This window comes from Taudactylus pleione, unplaced genomic scaffold (assembly GCF_031769625.1).
Source record: "Taudactylus pleione unplaced genomic scaffold, aTauple2 ptg001778l, whole genome shotgun sequence".
Lineage (NCBI taxonomy): Eukaryota > Metazoa > Chordata > Amphibia > Anura > Myobatrachidae > Taudactylus > Taudactylus pleione.
Window position 1 is genome coordinate 740001 of NW_028286175.1, and position 20000 is coordinate 760000.

Genomic DNA, 20000 nt, shown 5'->3' on the forward strand with positions numbered 1-20000 from the left:
ATTACCTACAGCACCTGGTATTCCCAGGTGGTCTCCCATCCAAGTACTAACCAGGCCCAACACTGCATAGCTTCCAAGATCAGACGAGATTGGGCATGTCCAGTGTGGTTTGACTGTAGGTGCTCAAAAACATTAACTTTAGACCTCTTTTACTTCTTAACTCAAGTAAATTCATTGATAAGTTGAAAAAATGTAATGTAAAATGTAATAGAAAATAATGTTATGGCTATATAAAATTACCTACAGCACCTGGTATTCCCAGCTGGTCTCCCGTCCAAGTACTAACCAGGCTCAACACTGCATAGCTTCCAAGATCAGACGAGATTGGGCATGTCCAGTGTGGTTTGGCTGTAGGTGCTCAAAAGCATTAACTTTAGACCTCTATTACTTCTTAACTCAAGTAAATTCATTGATAAGTTGAAAAAATTAAATGTAAAATGTAGAAGAATAGACTGTTATGGCAGTATAAAATTACCTACAGCACCTGGGATTCCTAGGTGGTCTCCCATTCAAGTACTAACCAGGCCCAACACTGCATAGCTTCCAAGATCAGATGATATTGGGCATGTCCAGTGTGGTTTGGCTGTACGTGCTCAAAAACATTAATTTTAGACCTCTATTACTTCTTAACTCAAGTAAATTCATTGATAAGTTGAAAAAATTAAATGTAAAATGTAATAGAAAAGAATGTTATGGCAGTATAAAATTACCTACAGCACCTGGTATTCCCAGGTGGTCTCCCATCCAAGTACTAACCAGGCCCAACACTGCATAGCTTCCAAGTTCAGATGAGATTGGGCATGTCCTGTGTGGTTTGGCTGTAGGTGCTCAAAAGCATTAACTTTAGACCTCTATTACTTCTTAACTCAAGTAAATTCATTAATAAGTTGAAAAAATTAAATGTACAATGTAATAGAAAAGAATGTTATGGCAGTATAAAATTACCTACAGCGCCTTGGATTCCTAGGTGGTCTCCCATCCAAGTACTAACCAGGCTCAACACTGCATAGCTTCCAAGATCAGACGAGATTGGGCATGTCCAGTGTGGTTTGGCTGTAGATGCTCGAAAACATTAACTTTAGACCTCTTTTACTTCTTAACTCAAGTAAATTCAATGATAAGTTGAAAAATGAAATGTAAAATGTAATAGAAAAGAAAGTTTTGGCAGTATAAAATTACCTACAGCTCCTGGTATTCCCAGGTGGTCTCCCATCCAAGTACTAACCAGGCCCAACACTGCATAGCTTCCAAAATCAGACGAGATTGGGCATGTCCAGTGTGGTTTGGCTGTAGGTGCCCAAAACCATTAACTTAAGACCTCTATTACTTCTTAACTCAAGTAAATTCATTGATAAGTTGAAAAAATTAAATGTAAAATGTAATAGAAAAGAATGTTATGGCAGTATAAAATTACCTACAGCACCTGGTATTCCCAGGTGGTCTCCCATCCAAGTTCTAACCAGGCCCAACACTGCAGAGCTTCCAAGATCAAACAAGATAGGGCATGTCCAGTGTGGTTTGGCAGTAGGTGCTCAAAAACATTAACTTTAGACCTCTTTTACTTCTTAACTCAAGTAAATTCATTGATAAGTTGAAAAAATTAAATGTAAAATGTAATAGAAAAGAATGTTTTGGCTGTATAAAATTTCCTACAGCAACTGGTATTCTCAGGTGGTCTCCCATCCAAGTACAAACCAGGCCCAACACAGCAAAGCTTACAAGATCAGACGAGATTGGGCATGTCCAGTGTGGTTTGGCTGAAGGTGCTCAAAAGCATTAAATTTAGACCTCTATTACTTCTTAACTCAAGTAAATTCATTGATAAGTTGAAAAAATTAAATGTAAAATGTAATAGAATAGACTGTTATGGCAGTATAAAATTACCTACAGCACCTGGGATTCCTAGGTGGTCTCCCATCCAAGTACTAACCAGGCCCAACACTGCATAGCTTCCAAGATCAGACGAGATTGGGCATGTCCAGTGTGGTTTGGCTGTAGGTGCTCAAAAACATTAACTTTAGACCTCTTTTACTTCTTAACTCAAGTAAATTCAATGATAAGTTGAAAAATGAAATGTAAAATGTAATAGAAAAGAATGTTTTGGCAGGATAAAATTACCTACAGCTCCTGGTATTCCCAGGTGGTCTCCCATCCAAGTACTAACCAGGCCCAACACTGCATAGCTTCCAAGATCAGACGAGATTGGGCATGTCCAGTGTGGTTTGGCTGTAGTTGCCCAAAACCATTAACTTTAGACCTCTATTACTTCTTAACTCAAGTAAATTCATTGATAAGTTGAAAAAATTAAATGTAAAATGTAATAGAAAAGAATGTTATGGCAGTATAAAATTACCTACAGCACCTGGTATTCCCAGGAGGTCTCCCATCCAAGTACTAATCAGGCCCAACACTGCATAGCTTCCAAGATCAAACAAGATTGGGCATGTCCAGTGTGGGTTGGCAGTAGGTGCTCAAAAACATTAACTTTAGACCTCTTTTACTTCTTAACTCAAGTAAATTCATTGATAAGTTGAAAAAATTAAATGTAAAATGTAATAGAAAAGAATGTTTTGGCTGTATAAAATTTCCTACAGCAACTGGTATTCTCAGGTGGTCTCCCATCCAAGTACAAACCAGGCCCAACACAGCAAAGCTTACAAGATCAGACGAGATTGGGCATGTCCAGTGTTGTTTGTCTGTAGGTGCTCAAAAGCATTAAATTTAGACCTCTATTACTTCTTAACTCAAGTAAATTCATTGATAAGTTGAAAAAATTAAATGTAAAATGTAATAGAAACGAATGTTATGGCAGTATAAAATTACCTACAGCACCTGGTATTCCCAGGTGGTCTCCCATCCAAGTACTAACCAGGCCCAACACTGCATAGCTTCCAAGATCAGACGAGATTGGGCATGTCCTTTGTGGTTTGACTGTAGGTGCTCAAAAACATTAACTTTAGACCTCTTTTACTTCTTAACTCAAGTAAATTCATTGATAAGTTGAAAAAATGTAATGTAAAATGTAATAGAAAAGAATGTTATGGCTATATAAAATTACCTACAGCACCTTGTATTCCCAGGTGGTCTCCCATCCAAGTACTAACCAGGCCCAACACTGCATAGCTTCCAAGATCAGACGAGATTGGGCATGTCCAGTGTGGTTTGGCTGTAGGTGCTCAAAAGCATTAACTTTAGACCTCTATTACTTCTTAACTCAAGTAAATTCATTAATAAGTTGAAAAAATTAAATGTAAAATGTAATAGAAAAGAATGTTATGGCAGTATAAAATTACCTACAGCACCTTGTATTCCCAGGTGGTCTCCCATCCAAGTACTAACCAGGCCCAACACTGCATAGCTTCCAAGATCAGACGAGATTGGGCATGTCCAGTGTGGTTTGGCTGTAGTTGCCCAAAACCATTAACTTTAGACCTCTATTACTTCTTAACTCAAGTAAATTCCTTGATAAGTTGAAAAAATTAAATGTAAAATGTAATAGAAAAGAATGTTATGGCAGTATAAAATTACCTACAGCACCTGGTATTCCCAGGAGGTCTCCCATCCAAGTACTAATCAGGCCCAACACTGCATAGCTTCCAAGATCAATCAAGATTGGGCATGTCCAGTGTGGTTTGGCAGTAGGTGCTCAAAAACATTAACTTTAGACCTCTTTTACTTCTTAACTCAAGTAAATTCATTGATAAGTTGAAAAAATTAAATGTAAAATGTAATAGAAAAGAATGTTTTGGCTGTATAAAATTTCCTACAGCAACTGGTATTCTCAGGTGGTCTCCCATCCAAGTACAAACCAGGCCCAACACAGCAAAGCTTACAAGATCAGACGAGATTGGGCATGTCCAGTGTGGTTTGGCTGTAGGTGCTCAAAAGCATTAAATTTAGACCTCTATTACTTCTTAACTCAAGTAAATTCATTTATAAGTTGAAAAAATTAAATGTAAAATGTAATAGAAAAGAATGTTATGGCAGTATAAAATTACCTAAAGCACCTGGTATTCCCAGGTGGTCTCCCATCCAAGTACTAACCAGGCCCAACACTGCATAGCTTCCAAGATCAGACGAGATTGGGCATGTCCAGTGTGGTTTGACTGTAGGTGCTCAAAAATATTAACTTTAGACCTCTTTTACTTCTTAACTCAAGTAAATTCATTGATAAGTTGAAAAAATGTAATGTAAAATGTAATAGAAAATAATGTTATGGCTATATAAAATTACCTACAGCACCTGGTATTCCCAGGTGGTCTCCCGTCCAAGTACTAACCAGGCCCAACACTGCATAGCTTCCAAGATCAGACGAGATTGGGAATGTCCAGTGTGGTTTGGCTGTAGGTGCTCAAAAGCATTAACTTTAGACCTCTATTACTTCTTAACTCAAGTAAATTCATTGATAAGTTGAAAAAATTAAATGTAAAATGTAGTAGAATAGACTGTTATGGCAGTATAAAATTACCTACAGCACCTGGGATTCCTAGGTGGTCTCCCATTCAAGTACTAACCAGGCCCAACACTGCATAGCTTCCAAGATCAGATGATATTGGGCATGTCCAGTGTGGTTTGGCTGTACATGCTCAAAAACATTAATTTTAGACCTCTATTACTTCTTAACTCAAGTAAATTCATTGATAAGTTGAAAAAATTAAATGTAAAATGTAATAGAAAAGAATGTTATGGCATTATAAAATTACCTACAGCACCTGGTATTCCCAGGTGGTCTCCCATCCAAGTACTAACCAGGCCCAACACTGCATAGCTTCCAAGTTCAGACGAGATTGGGCATGTCCAGTGTGGTTTGGCTGTAGATGCTCAAAAACATTAACTTTAGACCTCTTTTACTTCTTAACTCAAGTAAATTCAATGATAAGTTGAAAAATGAAATGTAAAATGTAATAGAAAAGAAAGTTTTGGCAGTATAAAATTACCTACAGCTCCTGGTATTCCCAGGTGGTCTCCCATCCAAGTACTAACCAGGCCCAACACTGCATAGCTTCCAAAATTAGACGAGATTGGGCATGTCCAGTGTGGTTTGGCTGTAGGTGCCCAACACCATTAACTTAAGACCTCTATTACTTCTTAACTCAAGTAAATTCATTGATAAGTTGAAAAAATTAAATGTAAAATGTAATAGAAAAGAATGTTATGGCAGTATAAAATTACCTACAGCACCTGGGATTCCTAGGTGGTCTCCCATTCAAGTACTAACCAGGCCCAACACTGCATAGCTTCCAAGATCAGATGATATTGGGCATGTCCAGTGTGGTTTGGCTGTACATGCTCAAAAACATTAATTTTAGACCTCTATTACTTCTTAACTCAAGTAAATTCATTGATAAGTTGAAAAAATTAAATGTAAAATGTAATAGAAAAGAATGTTATGGCATTATAAAATTACCTACAGCACCTGGTATTCCCAGGTGGTCTCTCATCCAAGTACTAACCAGGCCCAACACTGCATAGCTTCCAAGTTCAGACGAGATTGGGCATGTCCAGTGTGGTTTGGCTGTAGATGCTCAAAAACATTAACTTTAGACCTCTTTTACTTCTTAACTCAAGTAAATTCAATGATAAGTTGAAAAATGAAATGTAAAATGTAATAGAAAAGAAAGTTTTGGCAGTATAAAATTACCTACAGCTCCTGGTATTCCCAGGTGGTCTCCCATCCAAGTACTAACCAGGCCCAACACTGCATAGCTTCCAAAATTAGACGAGATTGGGCATGTCCAGTGTGGTTTGGCTGTAGGTGCCCAAAACCATTAACTTAAGACCTCTATTACTTCTTAACTCAAGTAAATTCATTGATAAGTTGAAAAAATTAAATGTAAAATGTAATAGAAAAGAATGTTATGGCAGTATAAAATTACCTACAGCACCTGGTATTCCCAGGTGGTCTCCCATCCAAGTTCTAACCAGGCCCAACACTGCATAGCTTCCAAGATCAAACAAGATTGGGCATGTCCAGTGTGGTTTGGCAGTAGGTGCTCAAAAACATTAACTTTACACCTCTTTTACTTCTTAACTCAAGTAAATTCATTGATAAGTTGAAAAAATTAAATGTAAAATGTAATAGAAAAGAATGTTTTGGCTGTATAAAATTTCCTACAGCAACTGGTATTCTCAGGTGGTCTCCCATCCAAGTACAAACCAGGCCCAACACAGCAAAGCTTACAAGATCAGACGAGATTGGGCATGTCCAGTGTGGTTTGGCTGTAGGTGCTCAAAAGCATTAAATTTAGACCTCTATTACTTCTTATCTCAAGTAAATTCATTGATAAGTTGAAAAAATTAAATGTAAAAAGTAATAGAATAGACTGTTATGGCAGTATAAAATTACCTACAGCACCTGGGATTCCTAGGTGGTCTCCCATCCAAGTACTAACCAGGCCCAACACTGCATAGCTTCCAAGATCAGACGAGATTGGGCATGTCCAGTGTGGTTTGGCTGTAGGTGATCAAAAACATTAACTTTAGACCTCTTTTACTTCTTAACTCATGTAAATTCAATGATAAGTTGAAAAATGAAATGTAAAATGTAATAGAAAAGAATGTTTTGGCAGTATAAAATTACCTACAGCTCCTGGTATTCCCAGGTGGTCTCCCATTCAAGTATTAACCAGGCCCAACACTGCATAGCTTCCAAGATCAGACGAGATTGGGCATGTCCAGTGTGGTTTGGCTGTAGTTGCCCAAAACCATTAACTTTAGACATCTATTACTTCTTAACTCAAGTAAATTCATTGATAAGTTGAAAAAATTAAATGTAAAATGTAATAGAAAAGAATGTTATGGCAGTATAAAATAACCTACAGCACCTGGTATTCCCAGGAGGTCTCCCATCCAAGTACTAATCAGGCCCAACACTGCATAGCTTCCAAGATCAAACAAGATTGGGCATGTCCAGTGTGGGTTGGCAGTAGGTGCTCAAAAACATTAACTTTAGACCTCTTTTACTTCTTATCTCAAGTAAATTCATTGATAAGTTGAAAAAATTAAATGTAAAATGTAATAGAAAAGAATGTTTTGACTGTATAAAATTTCCTACAGCAACTGGTATTCTCAGGTGGTCTCCCATCCAAGTACAAACCAGGCCCAACACAGCAAAGCTTACAAGATCAGACGAGATTGGGCATGTCCAGTGTGGTTTGGCTGTAGGTTCACAAAAGCATTAAATTTAGACCTCTATTACTTCTTAACTCAAGTAAATTCATTGATAAGTTGAAAAAATTAAATGTAAAATGTAATAGAAAAGAATGTTATGGCAGTATAAAATTACCTACAGCACCTGGTATTCCCAGGTGGTCTCCCATCCAAGTACTAACCAGGCCCAACACTGCATAGCTTCCAAGATCAGACGAGATTGGGCATGTCCAGTGTGGTTTGACTGTAGGTGCTCAAAAACATTAACTTTAGACCTCTTTTACTTCTTAACTCAAGTAAATTCATTGATAAGTTGAAAAAATGTAATGTAAAATGTAATAGAAAATAATGTTATGGCTATATAAAATTACCTACAGCACCTGGTATTCCCAGCTGGTCTCCCGTCCAAGTACTAACCAGGCTCAACACTGCATAGCTTCCAAGATCAGACGAGATTGGGCATGTCCAGTGTGGTTTGGCTGTAGGTGCTCAAAAGCATTAACTTTAGACCTCTATTACTTCTTAACTCAAGTAAATTCATTGATAAGTTGAAAAAATTAAATGTAAAATGTAGAAGAATAGACTGTTATGGCAGTATAAAATTACCTACAGCACCTGGGATTCCTAGGTGGTCTCCCATTCAAGTACTAACCAGGCCCAACACTGCATAGCTTCCAAGATCAGATGATATTGGGCATGTCCAGTGTGGTTTGGCTGTACGTGCTCAAAAACATTAATTTTAGACCTCTATTACTTCTTAACTCAAGTAAATTCATTGATAAGTTGAAAAAATTAAATGTAAAATGTAATAGAAAAGAATGTTATGGCAGTATAAAATTACCTACAGCACCTGGTATTCCGAGGTGGTCTCCCATCCAAGTACTAACCAGGCCCAACACTGCATAGCTTCCAAGTTCAGACGAGATTGGGCATGTCCTGTGTGGTTTGGCTGTAGGTGCTCAAAAGCATTAACTTTAGACCTCTATTACTTCTTAACTCAAGTAAATTCATTAATAAGTTGAAAAAATTAAATGTACAAAGTAATAGAAAAGAATGTTATGGCAGTATAAAATTACCTACAGCACCTTGGATTCCTAGGTGGTCTCACATCCAAGTACTAACCAGGCCCAACACTGCATAGCTTCCAAGATCAGACGAGATTGGGCATGTCCAGTGTGGTTTGGCTGTAGATGCTCGAAAACATTAACTTTAGACCTCTTTTACTTCTTAACTCAAGTAAATTCAATGATAAGTTGAAAAATGAAATGTAAAATGTAATAGAAAAGAAAGTTTTGGCAGTATAAAATTACCTACAGCTCCTGGTATTCCCAGGTGGTCTCCCATCCAAGTACTAACCAGGCCCAACACTGCATAGCTTCCAAAATCAGACGAGATTGGGCATGTCCAGTGTGGTTTGGCTGTAGGTGCCCAAAACCATTAACTTAAGACCTCTATTACTTCTTAACTCAAGTAAATTCATTGATAAGTTGAAAAAATTAAATGTAAAATGTAATAGAAAAGAATGTTATGGCAGTATAAAATTACCTACAGCACCTGGTATTCCCAGGTGGTCTCCCATCCAAGTTCTAACCAGGCCCAACACTGCAGAGCTTCCAAGATCAAACAAGATTGGGCATGTCCAGTGTGGTTTGGCAGTAGGTGCTCAAAAACATTAACTTTAGACCTCTTTTACTTCTTAACTCAAGTAAATTCATTGATAAGTTGAAAAAATTAAATGTAAAATGTAATAGAAAAGAATGTTTTGGCTGTATAAAATTTCCTACAGCAACTGGTATTCTCAGGTGGTCTCCCATCCAAGTACAAACCAGGCCCAACACAGCAAAGCTTACAAGATCAGACGAGATTGGGCATGTCCAGTGTGGTTTGGCTGAAGGTGCTCAAAAGCATTAAATTTAGACCTCTATTACTTCTTAACTCAAGTAAATTCATTGATAAGTTGAAAAAATTAAATGTAAAATGTAATAGAATAGACTGTTATGGCAGTATAAAATTACCTACAGCACCTGGGATTCCTAGGTGGTCTCCCATCCAAGTACTAACCAGGCCCAACACTGCATAGCTTCCAAGATCAGACGAGATTGGGCATGTCCAGTGTGGTTTGGCTGTAGGTGCTCAAAAACATTAACTTTAGACCTCTTTTACTTCTTAACTCAAGTAAATTCAATGATAAGTTGAAAAATGAAATGTAAAATGTAATAGAAAAGAATGTTTTGGCAGGATAAAATTACCTACAGCTCCTGGTATTCCCAGGTGGTCTCCCATCCAAGTACTAACCAGGCCCAACACTGCATAGCTTCCAAGATCAGACGAGATTGGGCATGTCCAGTGTGGTTTGGCTGTAGTTGCCCAAAACCATTAACTTTAGACCTCTATTACTTCTTAACTCAAGTAAATTCATTGATAAGTTGAAAAAATTAAATGTAAAATGTAATAGAAAAGAATGTTATGGCAGTATAAAATTACCTACAGCACCTGGTATTCCCAGGAGGTCTCCCATCCAAGTACTAATCAGGCCCAACACTGCATAGCTTCCAAGATCAAACAAGATTGGGCATGTCCAGTGTGGGTTGGCAGTAGGTGCTCAAAAACATTAACTTTAGACCTCTTTTACTTCTTAACTCAAGTAAATTCATTGATAAGTTGAAAAAATTAAATGTAAAATGTAATAGAAAAGAATGTTTTGGCTGTATAAAATTTCCTACAGCAACTGGTATTCTCAGGTGGTCTCCCATCCAAGTACAAACCAGGCCCAACACAGCAAAGCTTACAAGATCAGACGAGATTGGGCATGTCCAGTGTTGTTTGTCTGTAGGTGCTCAAAAGCATTAAATTTAGACCTCTATTACTTCTTAACTCAAGTAAATTCATTGATAAGTTGAAAAAATTAAATGTAAAATGTAATAGAAACGAATGTTATGGCAGTATAAAATTACCTACAGCACCTGGTATTCCCAGGTGGTCTCCCATCCAAGTACTAACCAGGCCCAACACTGCATAGCTTCCAAGATCAGACGAGATTGGGCATGTCCTTTGTGGTTTGACTGTAGGTGCTCAAAAACATTAACTTTAGACCTCTTTTACTTCTTAACTCAAGTAAATTCATTGATAAGTTGAAAAAATGTAATGTAAAATGTAATAGAAAAGAATGTTATGGCTATATAAAATTACCTACAGCACCTTGTATTCCCAGGTGGTCTCCCATCCAAGTACTAACCAGGCCCAACACTGCATAGCTTCCAAGATCAGACGAGATTGGGCATGTCCAGTGTGGTTTGGCTGTAGGTGCTCAAAAGCATTAACTTTAGACCTCTATTACTTCTTAACTCAAGTAAATTCATTAATAAGTTGAAAAAATTAAATGTAAAATGTAATAGAAAAGAATGTTATGGCAGTATAAAATTACCTACAGCACCTTGTATTCCCAGGTGGTCTCCCATCCAAGTACTAACCAGGCCCAACACTGCATAGCTTCCAAGTTCAGATGAGATTGGGCATGTCCTGTGTGGTTTGGCTGTAGGTGCTCAAAAACATTAACTTTAGACCTCTATTACTTCTTAACTCAAGTAAATTCATTAATAAGTTGAAAAAATTAAATGTAAAATGTAATAGAAAAGAATGTTATGGCAGTATAAAATTACCTACAGCACCTGGTATTCCCAGGTGGTCTCCCATCCAAGTACTAACCAGGCCCAACACTGCATAGCTTCCAAGTTCAGTCGAGATTGGGCATGTCCAGGGTGGTTTGGCTGTAGGTGCTCAAAAACATTAACTTTAGACCTCTTTTACTTCTTAACTCAAGTAAATTCAATGATTAGTTGAAAAATGAAATGTAAAATGTAATAGAAAAGAATGTTATGGCAGTATAAAATTACCTACAGCACCTAGCATTCCCAGGTGGTCTCCCATCCAAGTACTAACCAGGCTCAACACTGCATAGCTTTCAAGATCAGACGAGATTGGGCTTGTCCAGTGTGGTTTGGCTGTAGGTGCCCAAATCCATTAACTTTAGACCTCTATTACTTCTTAACTCAAGTAAATTCATTGATAAGTTGAAAAAATTAAAAGTAAAATGTAATAGAAAAGAATGTTATGGCAGTATAAAATTACCTACAGCACCTGGTATTCCCAGGTGGTCTCCGGTCTAAGTACTAACCAGGCCCAACACTGCATAGCTTCCAAGATCAAACAAGATTGGGCATGTCCAGTGTGGTTTGGCTGTAGGTGCTCAAAAGCATTAACTTTTGACCTCTATTACTTCTTAACTCAAGTAAATTCATTGATAAGTTGAAAAAATCAAATGTAAAATGTAATAGAATAGACTGTTATGGCAGTATAAAATTACCTACAGCACCTGGGATTCCTAGGTGGTCTCCCATCCAAGTACTAACCAGGCCCAAAACTGCATAGCTTCCAAGATCAGACGAGATTGGGCATGTCCAGTGTGGTTTGGCTGTAGGTGCTCAAAAACATTAACTTTAGACCTCTTTTACTTCTTAACTCAAGTAAATTCAATGATAAGTTGAAAAATGAAATGTAAAATGTAATAGAAAAGAAAGTTTTGGCAGTATAAAATTACCTACAGCTCCTGGTATTCCCAGGTGGTCTCCCATCCAAGTACTAACCAGGCCCAACACTGCATAGCTTCCAAGATCAAACAAGATTGGGCATGTCCAGTGTGGTTTGGCAGTAGGTGCTCAAAAGCATTAAATTTAGACCTCTATTACTTCTTAACTCAAGTAAATTCATTGATAAGTTGAAAAAATTAAATGTAAAATGTAATAGAAAAGAATGTTATGGCAGTATAAAATTACCTACAGCACCTGGTATTCCCAGGTGGTCTCCCATCCAAGTACTAACCAGGCCCAACACTGCATAGCTTCCAAGATCAGACGAGATTGGGCATGTCCAGTGTGGTTTGACTGTAGTTGCTCAAAAACATTAACTTTAGACCTCTTTTACTTCTTAACTCAAGAAAATTCATTGATAAGTTGAAAAAATGTAATGTAAAATGTAATAGAAAAGAATGTTATGGCAGTATAAAATTACCTACAGCACCTGGTATTCCCAGGTGGTCTCCCATCCAAGTACTAACCAGGCCCAACACTGCATAGCTTCCAAGATCAGATGAGATTGGGCATGTCCAGTGTGGTTTGACTGTAGTTGCTCAAAAACATTAACTTTAGACCTCTTTTACTTCTTAACTCAAGTAAATTCATTGATAAGTTGAAAAAATGTAATGTAAAATGTAATAGAAAATAATGTTATGGCTATATAAAATTACCTACAGCACCTGGTATTCCCAGGTGGTCTCCCGTCCAAGTACTAACCAGGCCCAACACTGCATAGCTTCCAAGATCAGACGAGATTGGGCATGTCCAGTGTGGTTTGGCTGTAGTTGACCAAAACCATTAACTTTAGACCTCTATTACTTCTTAACTCAAGTAAATTCATTGATAAGTTGAAAAAATTAAATGTAAAATGCAATAGAAAAGAATGTTATGGCAGTATAAAATTACCTACAGCACCTGGTATTCCCAGGAGGTCTCCCATCCAAGTACTAATCAGGCCCAACACTGCATAGCTTCCAAGATCAAACAAGATTGGGCATGTCCAGTGTGGGTTGGCAGTAGGTGCTCAAAAACATTAACTTTAGACCTCTTTTACTTCTTAACTCAAGTAAATTCATTGATAAGTTGAAAAAATTAAATGTAAAATGTAATAGAAAAGAATGTTTTGGCTGTATAAAATTTCCTACAGCAACTGGTATTCTCAGGTGGTCTCCCATCCAAGTACAAACCAGGCCCAACACAGCAAAGCTTACAAGATCAGACGAGATTGGGCATGTCCAGTGTTGTTTGTCTGTAGGTGCTCAAAAGCATTAAATTTAGACCTCTATTACTTCTTAACTCAAGTAAATTCATTGATAAGTTGAAAAAATTAAATGTAAAATGTAATAGAAACGAATGTTATGGCAGTATAAAATTACCTACAGCACCTGGTATTCCCAGGTGGTCTCCCATCCAAGTACTAACCAGGCCCAACACTGCATAGCTTCCAAGATCAGAAGAGATTGGGCATGTCCTTTGTGGTTTGACTGTAGGTGCTCAAAAACATTAACTTTAGACCTCTTTTACTTCTTAACTCAAGTAAATTCATTGATAAGTTGAAAAAATGTAATGTAAAATGTAATAGAAAAGAATGTTATGGCTATATAAAATTACCTACAGCACCTTGTATTCCCAGGTGGTCTCCCATCCAAGTACTAACCAGGCCCAACACTGCATAGCTTCCAAGATCAGACGAGATTGGGCATGTCCAGTGTGGTTTGGCTGTAGGTGCTCAAAAGCATTAACTTTAGACCTCTATTACTTCTTAACTCAAGTAAATTCATTAATAAGTTGAAAAAATTAAATGTAAAATGTAATAGAAAAGAATGTTATGGCAGTATAAAATTACCTACAGCACCTTGTATTCCCAGGTGGTCTCCCATCCAAGTACTAACCAGGCCCAACACTGCATAGCTTCCAAGTTCAGATGAGATTGGGCATGTCCTGTGTGGTTTGGCTGTAGGTGCTCAAAAACATTAACTTTAGACCTCTATTACTTCTTAACTCAAGTAAATTCATTAATAAGTTGAAAAAATTAAATGTAAAATGTAATAGAAAAGAATGTTATGGCAGTATAAAATTACCTACAGCACCTGGTATTCCCAGGTGGTCTCCCATCCAAGTACTAACCAGGCCCAACACTGCATAGCTTCCAAGTTCAGTCGAGATTGGGCATGTCCAGGGTGGTTTGGCTGTAGGTGCTCAAAAACATTAACTTTAGACCTCTTTTACTTCTTAACTCAAGTAAATTCAATGATTAGTTGAAAAATGAAATGTAAAATGTAATAGAAAAGAATGTTATGGCAGTATAAAATTACCTACAGCACCTAGCATTCCCAGGTGGTCTCCCATCCAAGTACTAACCAAGCTCAACACTGCATAGCTTTCAAGATCAGACGAGATTGGGCTTGTCCAGTGTGGTTTGGCTGTAGGTGCCCAAATCCATTAACTTTAGACCTCTATTACTTCTTAACTCAAGTAAATTCATTGATAAGTTGAAAAAATTAAAAGTAAAATGTAATAGAAAAGAATGTTATGGCAGTATAAAATTACCTACAGCACCTGGTATTCCCAGGTGGTCTCCGGTCTAAGTACTAACCAGGCCCAACACTGCATAGCTTCCAAGATCAAACAAGATTGGGCATGTCCAGTGTGGTTTGGCTGTAGGTGCTCAAAAGCATTAACTTTTGACCTCTATTACTTCTTAACTCAAGTAAATTCATTGATAAGTTGAAAAAATCAAATGTAAAATGTAATAGAATAGACTGTTATGGCAGTATAAAATTACCTACAGCACCTGGGATTCCTAGGTGGTCTCCCATCCAAGTACTAACCAGGCCCAAAACTGCATAGCTTCCAAGATCAGACGAGATTGGGCATGTCCAGTGTGGTTTGGCTGTAGGTGCTCAAAAACATTAACTTTAGACCTCTTTTACTTCTTAACTCAAGTAAATTCAATGATAAGTTGAAAAATGAAATGTAAAATGTAATAGAAAAGAAAGTTTTGGCAGTATAAAATTACCTACAGCTCCTGGTATTCCCAGGTGGTCTCCCATCCAAGTACTAACCAGGCCCAACACTGCATAGCTTCCAAGATCAAACAAGATTGGGCATGTCCAGTGTGGTTTGGCAGTAGGTGCTCAAAAGCATTAAATTTAGACCTCTATTACTTCTTAACTCAAGTAAATTCATTGATAAGTTGAAAAAATTAAATGTAAAATGTAATAGAAAAGAATGTTATGGCAGTATAAAATTACCTACAGCACCTGGTATTCCCAGGTGGTCTCCCATCCAAGTACTAACCAGGCCCAACACTGCATAGCTTCCAAGATCAGACGAGATTGGGCATGTCCAGTGTGGTTTGACTGTAGTTGCTCAAAAACATTAACTTTAGACCTCTTTTACTTCTTAACTCAAGAAAATTCATTGATAAGTTGAAAAAATGTAATGTAAAATGTAATAGAAAAGAATGTTATGGCAGTATAAAATTACCTACAGCACCTGGTATTCCCAGGTGGTCTCCCATCCAAGTACTAACCAGGCCCAACACTGCATAGCTTCCAAGATCAGATGAGATTGGGCATGTCCAGTGTGGTTTGACTGTAGTTGCTCAAAAACATTAACTTTAGACCTCTTTTACTTCTTAACTCAAGTAAATTCATTGATAAGTTGAAAAAATGTAATGTAAAATGTAATAGAAAATAATGTTATGGCTATATAAAATTACCTACAGCACCTGGTATTCCCAGGTGGTCTCCCGTCCAAGTACTAACCAGGCCCAACACTGCATAGCTACCAAGATCAGACGAGATTGGGCATGTCCAGTGTGGTTTGGCTGTAGGTGCTCAAAAGCATTAACTTTAGACCTCTATTACTTCTTAACTCAAGTAAATTCATTGATAAGTTGAAAAAATTAAATGTAAAATGTAGTAGAATAGACTGTTATGGCAGTATAAAATTACCTACAGCACCTGGGATTCCTAGGTGGTCTCCCATTCAAGTACTAACCAGGCCCAACACTGCATAGCTTCCAAGATCAGATGATATTGGGCATGTCCAGTGTGGTTTGGCTGTACGTGCTCAAAAACATTAATTTTAGACCTCTATTACTTCTTAACTCAAGTAAATTCATTGATAAGTTGAAAAAATTAAATGTAAAATGTAATAGAAAAGAATGTAATGGCTATATAAAATTACCTACAGCACCTGGTATTCCCAGGTGGTCTCCCCTCCAAGTACTAACCAGGCCCAACACTGCATAGCTTCCAAGATCAGACGAGATTGGGCATGTCCAGTGTGGTTTGGCTGTAGGTGCTCAAAAGCATTAACTTTAGACCTCTATTACTTCTTAACTCAAGTAAATTAATTGATAAGTTGAAAAAATTAAATGTAAAATGTAGAAGAAAAGACTGTTATGGCAGTGTAAAATTACCTACAGCACCTGGGATTCCTAGGTGGTCTCCAATCCAAGTACTATCCTGGCCCACCACTGCATAGCTTCCAAGATCAGACGAGATTGGGCATGTCCAGTGTGGTTTGGCTGTAGGTGCTCAAAAACATTAACTTTAGACCTCTTTTACTTCTTAACTCAAGTAAATTCAATGATAAGTTGAAAAATGAAATGTAAAATGTAATGGAAAAGAATGTTATGGCAGTATAAAATTACCTACAGCACCTGGTATTCCCAGGTGGTCTCCCATTCAAGTACTAACCAGGCCCAACACTGCATAGCTTCCAATATCAGACGATATTGGGCATGTCCAGTGTGGTTTGGCTGTAGGTGCTCAAAAACATTAATTTTAGACCTCTATTACTTCTTAACTCAAGTAAATTCATTGATAAGTTGAAAAAATTAAATGTAAAATGTAATAGAAAAGAAGGTTATGGCAGTATAAAATTACCTACAGCACCTGGTATTCCCAGGTGGTCTCCCATCCAAGTACTAACCAGGCCCAACACTGCGTAGCTTCCAAGTTCAGACGAGATTGGGCATGTCCTGTGTGGTTTGGCTGTAGGTGCTCAAAAACATTAACTTTAGACCTCTATTACTTCTTAACTCAAGTAAATTCATTGATAAGTTGAAAAAATTAAATGTAAAATGTAATAAAAAAGAATGTTATGGCAGTATAAAATTACCTACAGCACCTGGTATTCCCAGGTGGTCTCCCATCCAAGTACTAACCAGGCCCAACACTGCATAGCTTCCAAGTTCAGTCGAGATTGGGCATGTCCAGTGTGGTTTGGCTGTAGGTGCTTAAAAACATTAACTTTAGACCTCTTTTACTTCTTAACTCAAGTAAATTCAATGATTAGTTGAAAAATGAAATGTAAAATGTAATAAAAAAGAATGTTATGGCAGTATAAAATTACCTACAGCACCTGGTATTCCCAGGTGGTCTCCCATCCAAGTACTAACCAGGCCCAACACTGCATAGCTTCCAAGATCAGGTGATATTGGGCATGTCCAGTGTGGTTTGGCTGTAGGTGCCCAAAACCATTAACTTTAGACCTCTATTACTTCTTAACTCAAGTAAATTCATTGATAAGTTGAAAAAATTAAATGTAAAATGTAATAGAATAGACTGTTATGGCAGTATAAAGTTACCTACAGCACCTGGGATTCCTAGGTGGTCTCTCATCCAAGTACTAACCAGGCCCAACACTGCATAGTTTCCAAGATCAGACGAGATTGGGCATGTCCAGTGTGGTTTGGCTGTAGGTGCTCAAAAACATTAACTTTAGACCTCTTTTACTTCTTAACTCAAGTAAATTCAACGATAAGTTGAAAAATGCAATGTAAAATGTAATAGAAAAGAAAGTTTTGGCAGTATAAAATTACCTACAGCTCCTGGTATTCCCAGGTCGTCTCCCATCCAAGTACTAACCAGGCCCAACACTGCATAGCTTCCAAGATCAAATGATATTGGGCATGTCCAGTGTGGTTTGGCTGTAGGTTTCCAAAACCATTAACTTTAGACCTCTATTACTTCTTAACTCAAGTAAATTCATTGATAAGTTGAAAAAATTAAATGTAAAATGTAATAGAAAAGAATGTTATGGCAGTATAAAATTACCTACAGCACCTGGTATTCCCAGGTGGTTTCCCATCCAAGTACTAACCAGGCCCAACACTGCATAGCTTCCAAGATCAGACGAGATTGGGCATGTCCAGTGTGGTTTGACTGTAGGTGCTCAAAAACATTAACTTTAGACCTCTTTTACTTCTTAACTCAAGAAAATTCATTGATAAGTTGAAAAAATGTAATGTAAAATGTAATAGAAAAGAATGTAATGGCTATATAAAATTACCTACAGCACCTGGTATTCCCAGGTGGTCTCCCCTCCAAGTACTAACCAGGCCCAACACTGCATAGCTTCCAAGATCAGACGAGATTGGGCATGTCCAGTGTGGTTTGGCTGTAGGTGCTCAAAAGCATTAACTTTAGACCTCTATTACTTCTTAACTCAAGTAAATTCATTGATAAGTTGAAAAAATTAAATGTAAAATGTAGTAGAAAAGACTGTTATGGCAGTATAAAATTACCTACAGCACCTGGGATTCCTAGGTGGTCTCCAATCCAAGTACTAACCTGGCCCACCACTGCATAGCTTCCAAGATCAGACGAGATTGGGCATGTCCAGTGTGGTTTGGCTGTAGGTGCTCAAAAACATTAACTTTAGACCTCTTTTACTTCTTAACTCAAGTAAATTCAATGATAAGTTGAAAAATGAAATGTAAAATGTAATGGAAAAGAATGTTATGGCAGTATAAAATTACCTACAGCACCTGGTATTCCCAGGTGGTCTCCCATTCAAGTACTAACCAGGCCCAACACTGCATAGCTTCCAATATCAGACGATATTGGGCATGTCCAGTGTGGTTTGGCTGTAGGTGCTCAAAAACATTAATTTTAGACCTCTATTACTTCTTAACTCAAGTAAATTCATTGATAAGTTGAAAAAATTAAATGTAAAATGTAATAGAAAAGAATGTTATGGCAGTATAAAATTACCTACAGCACCTGGTATTCCCAGGTGGTCTCCCATCCAAGTACTAACCAGGCCCAACACTGCATAGCTTCCAAGTTCAGACGAGATTGGGCATGTCCTGTGTGGTTTGGCTGTAGGTGCTCAAAAACATTAACTTTAGACCTCTATTACTTCTTAACTCAAGTAAATTCATTGATAAGTTGAAAAAATTAAATGTAAAATGTAATAGAAAAGAATGTTATGGCAGTATAAAATAACCTACAGCACCTGGTATTCCCAGGAGGTCTCCCATCCAAGTACTAACCAGGCCCAACACTGCATAGCTTCCAAGTTCAGTCGAGATTGGGCATGTCCTGTGTGGTTTGGCTGTAGGTGCTCAAAAACATTAACTTTAGACCTCTTTTACTTCTTAACTCAAGTAAATTCAATGATTAGTTGAAAAATGAAATGTAAAATGTAATAGAAAAGAATGTTATGGCAGTATAAAGGTACCTACAGCACCTGGCATTCCCAGGTGGTCTCCCGTCCAAGTACTAACCAGGCCCAACACTGCACAGCTTCCAAGATCAAACGAGATTGGGCATGTCCAGTGTGGTTTGGCTGTAGGTGCTCAAAAGTATTAACTTTAGACCTCTATTACTTCTTAACTCAAGTAAATTCATTGATAAGTTGAAAAAATTAATTGTAAAATGTAATAGAAAAGACTGTTATGGCAGTATAAAATTACCTACAGCACCTGGGATTCCTAGGTGGTCTCCCATCCAAGTACTAACCAGGCCCAACACTGCATAGCTTCCAAGATCAGACGAGATTGGGCATGTCCAGTGTGGTTTGGCTGTAGGTGCCCAAAACCATTAACTTAAGACCTCTATTACTTCTTAACTCAAGTAAATTCATTGATAAGTTGAAAAAATTAAATGTAAAATGTAATAGAAAAGAATGTTATGGCAGTATAAAATTACCTACAGCACCTGGTATTCCCAGGTGGTCTCCCATCCAAGTACTAACGAGGCCCAACACTGCATAGCTTCCAAGATCAAACAAGATTGGGCATGTCCAGTGTGGTTTGGCAGCAGGTGCTCAAAAACATTAACTTTAGACCTCTTTTACTTCTTAACTCAAGTAAATTCATTGATAAGTTGAAAAAATTAAATGTAAAATGTAATAGAAAAGAATGTTTTGGCTGTATAAAATTTCCTACAGCAACTGGTATTCTCAGGTGGTCTCCCATCC

General features: G+C 37.6%; 4 non-coding genes and 76 pseudogenes across 4 annotated transcripts; all 80 read right to left on the bottom strand.

Annotated features, from left to right (window-relative positions):
• Positions 1-2: 2 nt before the first annotated feature.
• Positions 3-121, bottom strand: LOC148439287 (5S ribosomal RNA). Its single transcript, XR_015876362.1, has one exon. It is a non-coding gene; the product is annotated as a 5S ribosomal RNA (ribosomal RNA).
• Positions 122-237: 116 nt separating this feature from the next.
• LOC148439288 (5S ribosomal RNA) lies at positions 238-356 on the bottom strand (annotated as a pseudogene).
• A 116-nt stretch (positions 357-472) lies between these two features.
• On the bottom strand, positions 473-591 carry LOC148439289 (5S ribosomal RNA; annotated as a pseudogene).
• Positions 592-707: 116 nt separating this feature from the next.
• On the bottom strand, positions 708-826 carry LOC148439290 (5S ribosomal RNA). Its single transcript, XR_015876387.1, has one exon. It is a non-coding gene; the product is annotated as a 5S ribosomal RNA (ribosomal RNA).
• A 116-nt stretch (positions 827-942) lies between these two features.
• LOC148439291 (5S ribosomal RNA) lies at positions 943-1061 on the bottom strand (annotated as a pseudogene).
• Positions 1062-1176: 115 nt separating this feature from the next.
• LOC148439292 (5S ribosomal RNA) lies at positions 1177-1295 on the bottom strand (annotated as a pseudogene).
• A 116-nt stretch (positions 1296-1411) lies between these two features.
• Positions 1412-1530, bottom strand: LOC148439293 (5S ribosomal RNA; annotated as a pseudogene).
• Positions 1531-1881: 351 nt separating this feature from the next.
• On the bottom strand, positions 1882-2000 carry LOC148439294 (5S ribosomal RNA; annotated as a pseudogene).
• Positions 2001-2115: 115 nt separating this feature from the next.
• On the bottom strand, positions 2116-2234 carry LOC148439295 (5S ribosomal RNA; annotated as a pseudogene).
• A 116-nt stretch (positions 2235-2350) lies between these two features.
• Positions 2351-2469, bottom strand: LOC148439296 (5S ribosomal RNA; annotated as a pseudogene).
• A 351-nt stretch (positions 2470-2820) lies between these two features.
• On the bottom strand, positions 2821-2939 carry LOC148439297 (5S ribosomal RNA; annotated as a pseudogene).
• Positions 2940-3055: 116 nt separating this feature from the next.
• LOC148439298 (5S ribosomal RNA) lies at positions 3056-3174 on the bottom strand (annotated as a pseudogene).
• Positions 3175-3290: 116 nt separating this feature from the next.
• LOC148439299 (5S ribosomal RNA) lies at positions 3291-3409 on the bottom strand (annotated as a pseudogene).
• Positions 3410-3525: 116 nt separating this feature from the next.
• LOC148439300 (5S ribosomal RNA) lies at positions 3526-3644 on the bottom strand (annotated as a pseudogene).
• A 116-nt stretch (positions 3645-3760) lies between these two features.
• Positions 3761-3879, bottom strand: LOC148439301 (5S ribosomal RNA; annotated as a pseudogene).
• A 116-nt stretch (positions 3880-3995) lies between these two features.
• Positions 3996-4114, bottom strand: LOC148439302 (5S ribosomal RNA; annotated as a pseudogene).
• Positions 4115-4230: 116 nt separating this feature from the next.
• On the bottom strand, positions 4231-4349 carry LOC148439303 (5S ribosomal RNA; annotated as a pseudogene).
• A 116-nt stretch (positions 4350-4465) lies between these two features.
• LOC148439304 (5S ribosomal RNA) lies at positions 4466-4584 on the bottom strand (annotated as a pseudogene).
• Positions 4585-4700: 116 nt separating this feature from the next.
• LOC148439305 (5S ribosomal RNA) lies at positions 4701-4819 on the bottom strand. Its single transcript, XR_015876320.1, has one exon. It is a non-coding gene; the product is annotated as a 5S ribosomal RNA (ribosomal RNA).
• Positions 4820-4934: 115 nt separating this feature from the next.
• LOC148439306 (5S ribosomal RNA) lies at positions 4935-5053 on the bottom strand (annotated as a pseudogene).
• Positions 5054-5169: 116 nt separating this feature from the next.
• On the bottom strand, positions 5170-5288 carry LOC148439307 (5S ribosomal RNA; annotated as a pseudogene).
• A 116-nt stretch (positions 5289-5404) lies between these two features.
• Positions 5405-5523, bottom strand: LOC148439308 (5S ribosomal RNA; annotated as a pseudogene).
• A 115-nt stretch (positions 5524-5638) lies between these two features.
• Positions 5639-5757, bottom strand: LOC148439309 (5S ribosomal RNA; annotated as a pseudogene).
• Positions 5758-5873: 116 nt separating this feature from the next.
• Positions 5874-5992, bottom strand: LOC148439310 (5S ribosomal RNA; annotated as a pseudogene).
• Positions 5993-6108: 116 nt separating this feature from the next.
• On the bottom strand, positions 6109-6227 carry LOC148439311 (5S ribosomal RNA; annotated as a pseudogene).
• Positions 6228-6343: 116 nt separating this feature from the next.
• On the bottom strand, positions 6344-6462 carry LOC148439312 (5S ribosomal RNA; annotated as a pseudogene).
• A 115-nt stretch (positions 6463-6577) lies between these two features.
• On the bottom strand, positions 6578-6696 carry LOC148439313 (5S ribosomal RNA; annotated as a pseudogene).
• Positions 6697-6812: 116 nt separating this feature from the next.
• LOC148439314 (5S ribosomal RNA) lies at positions 6813-6931 on the bottom strand (annotated as a pseudogene).
• A 116-nt stretch (positions 6932-7047) lies between these two features.
• LOC148439315 (5S ribosomal RNA) lies at positions 7048-7166 on the bottom strand (annotated as a pseudogene).
• A 116-nt stretch (positions 7167-7282) lies between these two features.
• Positions 7283-7401, bottom strand: LOC148439316 (5S ribosomal RNA). Its single transcript, XR_015876363.1, has one exon. It is a non-coding gene; the product is annotated as a 5S ribosomal RNA (ribosomal RNA).
• A 116-nt stretch (positions 7402-7517) lies between these two features.
• LOC148439317 (5S ribosomal RNA) lies at positions 7518-7636 on the bottom strand (annotated as a pseudogene).
• Positions 7637-7752: 116 nt separating this feature from the next.
• Positions 7753-7871, bottom strand: LOC148439318 (5S ribosomal RNA; annotated as a pseudogene).
• Positions 7872-7987: 116 nt separating this feature from the next.
• LOC148439319 (5S ribosomal RNA) lies at positions 7988-8106 on the bottom strand (annotated as a pseudogene).
• Positions 8107-8222: 116 nt separating this feature from the next.
• Positions 8223-8341, bottom strand: LOC148439320 (5S ribosomal RNA; annotated as a pseudogene).
• A 115-nt stretch (positions 8342-8456) lies between these two features.
• LOC148439321 (5S ribosomal RNA) lies at positions 8457-8575 on the bottom strand (annotated as a pseudogene).
• A 116-nt stretch (positions 8576-8691) lies between these two features.
• Positions 8692-8810, bottom strand: LOC148439322 (5S ribosomal RNA; annotated as a pseudogene).
• A 351-nt stretch (positions 8811-9161) lies between these two features.
• On the bottom strand, positions 9162-9280 carry LOC148439323 (5S ribosomal RNA; annotated as a pseudogene).
• A 115-nt stretch (positions 9281-9395) lies between these two features.
• LOC148439324 (5S ribosomal RNA) lies at positions 9396-9514 on the bottom strand (annotated as a pseudogene).
• Positions 9515-9630: 116 nt separating this feature from the next.
• LOC148439325 (5S ribosomal RNA) lies at positions 9631-9749 on the bottom strand (annotated as a pseudogene).
• Positions 9750-10100: 351 nt separating this feature from the next.
• LOC148439326 (5S ribosomal RNA) lies at positions 10101-10219 on the bottom strand (annotated as a pseudogene).
• Positions 10220-10335: 116 nt separating this feature from the next.
• LOC148439327 (5S ribosomal RNA) lies at positions 10336-10454 on the bottom strand (annotated as a pseudogene).
• Positions 10455-10570: 116 nt separating this feature from the next.
• LOC148439328 (5S ribosomal RNA) lies at positions 10571-10689 on the bottom strand (annotated as a pseudogene).
• Positions 10690-10805: 116 nt separating this feature from the next.
• LOC148439329 (5S ribosomal RNA) lies at positions 10806-10924 on the bottom strand (annotated as a pseudogene).
• A 115-nt stretch (positions 10925-11039) lies between these two features.
• LOC148439330 (5S ribosomal RNA) lies at positions 11040-11158 on the bottom strand (annotated as a pseudogene).
• Positions 11159-11274: 116 nt separating this feature from the next.
• Positions 11275-11393, bottom strand: LOC148439331 (5S ribosomal RNA; annotated as a pseudogene).
• Positions 11394-11509: 116 nt separating this feature from the next.
• On the bottom strand, positions 11510-11628 carry LOC148439332 (5S ribosomal RNA; annotated as a pseudogene).
• A 115-nt stretch (positions 11629-11743) lies between these two features.
• Positions 11744-11862, bottom strand: LOC148439333 (5S ribosomal RNA; annotated as a pseudogene).
• Positions 11863-11978: 116 nt separating this feature from the next.
• Positions 11979-12097, bottom strand: LOC148439334 (5S ribosomal RNA; annotated as a pseudogene).
• A 116-nt stretch (positions 12098-12213) lies between these two features.
• On the bottom strand, positions 12214-12332 carry LOC148439335 (5S ribosomal RNA; annotated as a pseudogene).
• Positions 12333-12448: 116 nt separating this feature from the next.
• On the bottom strand, positions 12449-12567 carry LOC148439336 (5S ribosomal RNA; annotated as a pseudogene).
• A 116-nt stretch (positions 12568-12683) lies between these two features.
• On the bottom strand, positions 12684-12802 carry LOC148439337 (5S ribosomal RNA; annotated as a pseudogene).
• A 351-nt stretch (positions 12803-13153) lies between these two features.
• LOC148439338 (5S ribosomal RNA) lies at positions 13154-13272 on the bottom strand (annotated as a pseudogene).
• Positions 13273-13388: 116 nt separating this feature from the next.
• On the bottom strand, positions 13389-13507 carry LOC148439339 (5S ribosomal RNA; annotated as a pseudogene).
• A 116-nt stretch (positions 13508-13623) lies between these two features.
• On the bottom strand, positions 13624-13742 carry LOC148439340 (5S ribosomal RNA; annotated as a pseudogene).
• Positions 13743-13858: 116 nt separating this feature from the next.
• Positions 13859-13977, bottom strand: LOC148439341 (5S ribosomal RNA; annotated as a pseudogene).
• Positions 13978-14092: 115 nt separating this feature from the next.
• On the bottom strand, positions 14093-14211 carry LOC148439342 (5S ribosomal RNA; annotated as a pseudogene).
• A 116-nt stretch (positions 14212-14327) lies between these two features.
• Positions 14328-14446, bottom strand: LOC148439343 (5S ribosomal RNA; annotated as a pseudogene).
• A 116-nt stretch (positions 14447-14562) lies between these two features.
• LOC148439344 (5S ribosomal RNA) lies at positions 14563-14681 on the bottom strand (annotated as a pseudogene).
• A 115-nt stretch (positions 14682-14796) lies between these two features.
• LOC148439345 (5S ribosomal RNA) lies at positions 14797-14915 on the bottom strand (annotated as a pseudogene).
• A 116-nt stretch (positions 14916-15031) lies between these two features.
• Positions 15032-15150, bottom strand: LOC148439346 (5S ribosomal RNA; annotated as a pseudogene).
• A 116-nt stretch (positions 15151-15266) lies between these two features.
• LOC148439347 (5S ribosomal RNA) lies at positions 15267-15385 on the bottom strand (annotated as a pseudogene).
• A 116-nt stretch (positions 15386-15501) lies between these two features.
• On the bottom strand, positions 15502-15620 carry LOC148439348 (5S ribosomal RNA; annotated as a pseudogene).
• Positions 15621-15736: 116 nt separating this feature from the next.
• On the bottom strand, positions 15737-15855 carry LOC148439349 (5S ribosomal RNA; annotated as a pseudogene).
• Positions 15856-15971: 116 nt separating this feature from the next.
• LOC148439350 (5S ribosomal RNA) lies at positions 15972-16090 on the bottom strand (annotated as a pseudogene).
• A 116-nt stretch (positions 16091-16206) lies between these two features.
• On the bottom strand, positions 16207-16325 carry LOC148439351 (5S ribosomal RNA; annotated as a pseudogene).
• Positions 16326-16440: 115 nt separating this feature from the next.
• On the bottom strand, positions 16441-16559 carry LOC148439352 (5S ribosomal RNA; annotated as a pseudogene).
• A 116-nt stretch (positions 16560-16675) lies between these two features.
• On the bottom strand, positions 16676-16794 carry LOC148439353 (5S ribosomal RNA; annotated as a pseudogene).
• A 116-nt stretch (positions 16795-16910) lies between these two features.
• LOC148439354 (5S ribosomal RNA) lies at positions 16911-17029 on the bottom strand (annotated as a pseudogene).
• A 115-nt stretch (positions 17030-17144) lies between these two features.
• LOC148439355 (5S ribosomal RNA) lies at positions 17145-17263 on the bottom strand (annotated as a pseudogene).
• Positions 17264-17379: 116 nt separating this feature from the next.
• Positions 17380-17498, bottom strand: LOC148439356 (5S ribosomal RNA; annotated as a pseudogene).
• Positions 17499-17613: 115 nt separating this feature from the next.
• On the bottom strand, positions 17614-17732 carry LOC148439357 (5S ribosomal RNA; annotated as a pseudogene).
• Positions 17733-17848: 116 nt separating this feature from the next.
• Positions 17849-17967, bottom strand: LOC148439358 (5S ribosomal RNA; annotated as a pseudogene).
• Positions 17968-18083: 116 nt separating this feature from the next.
• LOC148439359 (5S ribosomal RNA) lies at positions 18084-18202 on the bottom strand (annotated as a pseudogene).
• Positions 18203-18318: 116 nt separating this feature from the next.
• Positions 18319-18437, bottom strand: LOC148439360 (5S ribosomal RNA; annotated as a pseudogene).
• Positions 18438-18552: 115 nt separating this feature from the next.
• LOC148439361 (5S ribosomal RNA) lies at positions 18553-18671 on the bottom strand (annotated as a pseudogene).
• Positions 18672-18787: 116 nt separating this feature from the next.
• LOC148439362 (5S ribosomal RNA) lies at positions 18788-18906 on the bottom strand (annotated as a pseudogene).
• Positions 18907-19022: 116 nt separating this feature from the next.
• Positions 19023-19141, bottom strand: LOC148439363 (5S ribosomal RNA; annotated as a pseudogene).
• A 115-nt stretch (positions 19142-19256) lies between these two features.
• LOC148439364 (5S ribosomal RNA) lies at positions 19257-19375 on the bottom strand (annotated as a pseudogene).
• A 116-nt stretch (positions 19376-19491) lies between these two features.
• On the bottom strand, positions 19492-19610 carry LOC148439365 (5S ribosomal RNA; annotated as a pseudogene).
• Positions 19611-19726: 116 nt separating this feature from the next.
• Positions 19727-19845, bottom strand: LOC148439366 (5S ribosomal RNA; annotated as a pseudogene).
• Positions 19846-20000: the final 155 nt, after the last annotated feature.